Source organism: Lepidothrix coronata, unplaced genomic scaffold, assembly GCF_001604755.1.
Source record: "Lepidothrix coronata isolate B3197 unplaced genomic scaffold, Lepidothrix_coronata-1.0 Scaffold148, whole genome shotgun sequence".
Classification (NCBI taxonomy): Eukaryota; Metazoa; Chordata; class Aves; order Passeriformes; family Pipridae; genus Lepidothrix; species Lepidothrix coronata.
In genome coordinates this window covers 1,620,255-1,626,213 of record NW_016690328.1, presented here as the reverse complement: position 1 = coordinate 1,626,213, position 5,959 = coordinate 1,620,255, and the positions used below count along the sequence as shown (strand labels likewise).

General features: G+C 40.7%; 1 non-coding gene across 1 annotated transcript; it reads left to right on the top strand.

Moving 5' to 3' along the window:
* Window positions 1-5,220: 5,220 nt before the first annotated feature.
* TRNAE-CUC lies at window positions 5,221-5,292 on the top strand. The gene has a single exon. It is a non-coding gene; the product is annotated as a tRNA-Glu (tRNA).
* The last annotated feature ends 667 nt before the right edge of the window (window positions 5,293-5,959 follow it).

Sequence of the window (5,959 nt, the reverse complement as noted above, 5' to 3'; positions counted from 1 at the left end):
GCTTCTTCTGCAAATTTCCCTGAAATTCAGAGGGTGTGCTTTGCCAAGTGTTGCAGAGGCAAGTGAACCTACAGGGAAGGGATGCAAATTGTGGGATGCAGAGCTCTGCTGTGGCAGAATGGCTCTGTGGGTACAGCTCTGGCCTTGCAATCAGCAGGGTGTTACTCCTAACCTTGCTCCCCGTCTGCTTTATGATTATTGGCGCATGGATTAATCACCTCAGGCTTTCCTCTGTACCCAAAGCAGTAGATTGTAAAGTACATATTTTTCCAAACTATCTTCACTGCCTTCATCTTATTTTCATCCTCTTCTTTTATCCAGTAGATGGTTTTCTTTTCCCCTTTCTAGCACCCAGAATATAAGCCCTGCCCTCCTACTATCACCCAAATCACAGTGTAGTTGTTTGTACACTCCCTACAGGAACGAGATGATCTTTAAGGTCCTTTCCAACCCAAAACTTTCTATGATTCTATGACTCAATTCATCCTCTTTCTCAGTACAGCATGAACTTTGTGGAGGCCACACAAGTGGCCATGGCCTTCTTGTTGCTCTTGGGTCTCACTCTATAGAATAGGGACAGGACTAACAGTTTTTTCCCACTCATGACCTTCTTTTCCATAAATTTCAACCTTTTCAGGTTGGGAGGCCTCTTTACTGTGTATAGTGACCAAGCCTTGCATATATTAATTTATTTTATGTGAGTGAAAACATCTTATAAAATATCTCATACTTCATTTAGATAAAACTAGAGAGTTTGGGAGCTTGATCCTGTGCTGAGGAAATTTAACCTTTCTCCTTGTACACTCATTTACCCTTCTGTTATTATATTCATTTAAGACTATCTAAAAAACCCCACTTTCTCTGTGAAGGCTATGAGAATATAAGGGAAGTGATGCCAAAAAATTAGATAAATGGAGAAAAAAATATGAAAAACAAGGCTTCTGGGTTTCTTGTCCTCCAGACTGACTTTCAGATTTGAATAAATCTGTGAAAAATCAATACCTACAATCAAGTTACCAATGAGTAACCTTAGATTCTCTTGGCACTCTCTAGAGAATCACTAAAAGTGGCCATTTTAATACATTTCTGGACAAAAAGTCCAGATGTCATAGGCAACTAGAGAGTCTTGACTTACAGATGTGCTTCTTAAAGTTCATTAAAGCTGAGGGTAAAGCCTTCACCTGTGGGCAAACTCTGATTACCAGAATTTGTTATTCTTGTCCTTTATCCCTTGGTCAACAAAGTGAAGGCTCTGCTTACGTGTGGTTTGGCATTTTCCAACCCCATTCACGACTTTGATCCTGAACACCGAAGTTGTCCAGAGCTAAGGACCTGTTTCCCTGCAGCCCATATGTTTTACAAAGTCTTAGAGACAAAATTTCCGGTGTATTAAGTGCTGGAGGTTGACCTAAAGGGTTCCACCACTGCTTGGTGGTGGTCTGGGCATCGGTCAGTGAGTGCTGAGCAATTGCATTGTGCATCACTTGGTTATTTTTTATTGATTTTTGTTTTTCTCTCTTTTTAATATCTATTATTATTATTGTTGTTTTTATTATTATTATTTTACTTCAATTATCAAACCATTCTTATCTCAGCCCAATCAAGCCTCAATCTCCCATTTTCCCTCCCCATCCCACTAGAACAGGGTGGAAGGGAGGGAATGAGCAGCCACCTGCTACTTAGTTATGGTCTGAGGTTAAATCATGACACCATGGAGCAAAAAAACCCCCCAAAATAAAATAAATACCTCAGCCTAATATTTTATGAACTCTTAAGCACTAGCTTGAAAAACACAGAGGAAAGGCAATATGTGTCAAATACATGGTTAAATGCATGGGTTAAATGCATATTCCACTTGGCTGATTGCAAAGCTGTGTCTGCTCTTATGGGTTCCTGCCTGCTTCCAGGGAATAATGTTCTTCTGACCCAGCCAGACCATCCCTTGATACACTGACTTTCTGCCACACAGATATGTAAGAAATATATAATCCCTGAAATCAGTATGTGTGCAGGGCTAAAATGGCTGTTTGAAAGGCAGGGATATAAGAGAGTCCTGAACAGAGAAACACTGACCTGGATTTAGACAGACACGTTGCTACAAATTTCTCAGTGTCCCAGGGTCCAACTCTGACAGAGGTTTGGTGACCCTGATGTCATGATTTGAGTCTACTGCACATTACCAGGGAGATGTTCTGTTCCTCAGATCTGGCCCTCAGGCAGACAAGCAAGAGGAAGAAAATTATTCCATTTGGAGTCATCTGTTTGGAGATATTAACTAGTAAATAATGTATAAGTTGGGATGATGTTTTGGCACCACAGAGCTGTGTAGCTGAATGAAACAAATAAGAGAACCATGCAGTAATACAGGATTTTACATTTGGTCCATTTCTTCCCAGATAAAACTAAATAAGTTTGGGAGACTGTAAGCGAAGAGGAAACAGATTTTTGTTTGGATTTTTTTGTTATTTTCTAGTTTCCCCAAGGATAGCATTTCCCTAAATCAGTGCATGGTCATTCCCACAAAGCAATGTGAGGGTCCTGTTCTGTCTGGGAGGAGGGAATCAGACCATGGCACGACTAATGGAAAACAAACCTCAGGTCAACCATACTTCCCTCCCTTTCTGCAATGCAGCTCAGTCATTTCTAAGTGACTTCAGATGCCAGCAAGAATTCCAGGAAAACCTCCTCTGACTTTGAATTATACAGAAATTCTGTGCTATAGCTTGTGGTTTGAGGAAAACGGGGGGAGACAGCTGGAAGCAACAACATCCCTACCTTCCTCCAGTGAAGATGTAAGTCAACGTTTCTTTTATTACATTTGTTTTATGCAGGAATAAATTAGTTATCTTTGCAAGAATTAAATTTTCATCTCCTTCTGCCGTGGCAGGGGGGCTGAACTAGATATCTCCAGAGGTCCCTTCCAACCCTAACAGTTCTGTATTCCTGTGATCTGTGTTGAAGTCCCCAGTTGGCCCAAATGGACATAGAGTTTAATTTTGAAGCAGTTTTTGCAGCTGGGAGAACTTAAAACCACCATGTTTTCTGAAGATTTTGAAACTGAATCAAAATCTGCAGCAATTGTGTTATAATGTTGAGTAGAACCCAGATTTAGTTGATTTGATGCCTTTGAAGGCTGTTCTGCAAAGTTGCTGAAGTGAGCATGTCCCAGTATTTGGGTTTCATCAAGAAGATTTCATCTCTCTCTCTGAAGAACGTGTTGTGAATACCTCTGTCCCATCATAGCTCCAGGATTGCTTTTGTGCAGGGCGCAGACCTTTCTTCAATCATAAACCCTCCTGCAGGTTCCTTTTCTCCTCGCTGCCATCGGGGCTTTGCAGTTAAAGCACACCTTGTTTGTCATCTGTGGCAGCCACAGACCTGCTCGGAGTCAGTGCCATTGACCTTCCCATGACCAGTTTTCTCATATTTCTGCCTCTGACTGCTCTTTTGGAAGCCTCAACGATACAAATGGTAACATAACAAGAGTGGATGAGCTTTTCTTCCTGGCAAAATGAGAACTCAAGGAAAGAGCAGATGGAGGTCAGCAAAGTAAGACCAGCGACTGAGGGTGCATTTCTAAAAATGAAGAAGTTCACTTTCCCAGAGTACATCAAAGGCCCAGAGAGGACAGAGCATGATTGAAGTACCACCATTCACACAACTCATGGTAACTGAGGCCGTGATGTGTGTTCTGCAGAGGCTTCACTGGATATTAATTAATTATTGATTTTTAGGAGGAAAATCTTTACTGTGATGGTGATGAGGCACCGGCACAGGTTGCCCGGAGAAGCCCCATCCTTGGAAGTGTTCAAGGCCAGGTTAGACAGGACTTTGAGCAGCCTGGTCTAGTGGTAGGTGTCCCTGCTCATGCCAGGTAGGTTGGAACTGGATGATCTTGAAGGTCCCTTCTAACACAAACCATGCTGTGATTCTAGAATTCTCTGATATGATAGACTAGAAGTATTAGCATGTTCATTAACTGAACCTTTTATGTCAAAAATTCATATTGATCCAAAAGAAAATTTGAACATTGCTGCTGCTGGTCGAAAAAGCCAGAAAACTGCCTTCTAGCCCGTTGCTCAATGCTGCTGCTTACCTCAGAAACATTGGCTAAATCTTGTCTGAATGGATTTCATTTGGATATCCATAAACTCATACAGCTTGTAAAGAGAGAAAAAAGCTATTCAAATCCCAAGTATTTTGAAAATAGGCATCCCCTCCCACACCAGAAGAAAGTATTCAGTGAAACTGGCCTTTTGAGGCAGATTTAGGGTCACAGTGAAAACAAAATCATCCCAAAGTCTGAGTCCAGTGCAAACACTATTGTCATGCTAAACAATATTTTTCTGTTGTTCTTGTCCTTTCTTCGTAAATAGTCACCTTTCACTACACTATATCAATACTTATAAAATCTGATGGGTCTTAAAATGTGCAGAAAGGGATTAAATTAATTGAGCAGAGATCTGAGGAGTATTTTGCATTTTGTACAGATTTAATATGTCCCTCTGTGTTTAGTATCTCTCACCCAATACCAATCCACAAAGTTTCTATTGGAATTAATAAATCTCTTTAATTTACTTACTTAGAAGAAAATGTTTAATAGATACCACAGGAATTTTGCAATTTGCTCTACTTCTGATGCTGATTAATAGGAGACCCTGTAAAATGTATAAATAATTTCTAGTCTTAAATTAGTGTTCTCTCCTACTTAAATCCAGGGGATAGATGGAGGCTCGGAATATTTCATTATACCTGTTTTAGTCATAGTTATTTCTTGATTGAGCTTCATATTAAAAATGAAATAGAAGCATATTAAAGGATGGAGATGAGAGTCATTGTCACTATCTCTAAAAGACAAAAGGGTGCCAGACTATAAAACTATTTGGGCTATCTAAAGTTGCTTTGATTAAACAGAAGCATGAGAAATGCTTTCAGGCTTAAACAGCTAAAATCAGAGGAAGTAGAAAACAATCTAATAAACTTAGCAGGAAGTGGAGTATCTTCTAACACTGAGGGAAGGCTAACCAGTTATTAATTTTCTACAGTGAGTTATAATTTAAAATAAAGTATCTAAATATTGTTCTTTTAAAACCTAATTTGTCTTTAAGATTAACTGAAATATTTTTAGGGGTTTTTTAAGGAACAGCTGCTTTTTCTGTTGGTGGTGCTTGAGGGCAATAACTTGAGTCATTTATTGCACTCATATTGGTGCTGGGGGCCCCCCTGGTGGTCTAGTGGTTAGGATGCGGCGCTCTCACCGCTGTGACCCGGGTTCGATTCCCGGTCAGGGGACTTCCCCGGGCAGATGGAGCTCGTCAGCCCTGTAAGGCCATCCATCTAAGAGAAGGTCACTCTAAACAAACCTATGTCCTGAGGACCTCGCTGCCACTGTCCGAGCTTGCTCGGCCCCGGCAGATGAACCTCAAGATTAAAGGGTGGGCTCAGTTCAGCGCACACTGTGTCTCACCTAAAAAATCCACTGTGCAGGCTCGAAGGGTAATGACCTTTCCCAAATCTTCGTTTACGAAGACTGGCCATGATTGATGCTGGGGGCAACATTTACTGAACTTTAGTTGAGAGGTAGGAAATTTCACCTGATTCAAGCCCAGCCTAGACCTGTACAGACTCAGAATATTTATTGCACATCTTTAACTGAAACAAAACTGAAACCTGAAGGATAAACCTATGCATGACATTAAAGCTGTGACTGTAACCGGCACCAAATTATCCTCTTGTTGGTAGTGTAAGAAAATAAGTGAAATCCTAATTCCAGCTGTAGAAATGGTATTGAATTTTTGTCAGCTTTGTCCAGAACAGGCTCAGACTCTTTGGTGGGGCACAAACGAGAGGTTTGATTACTGTTGCACAAAGAGAATTAATGTGAGGCTCTTTTTTTTCCCTCGAGGATTTCCAATTTTCTTCCAAGAATACAGAAGGGAAAAGTTATTTGGGATCAGCT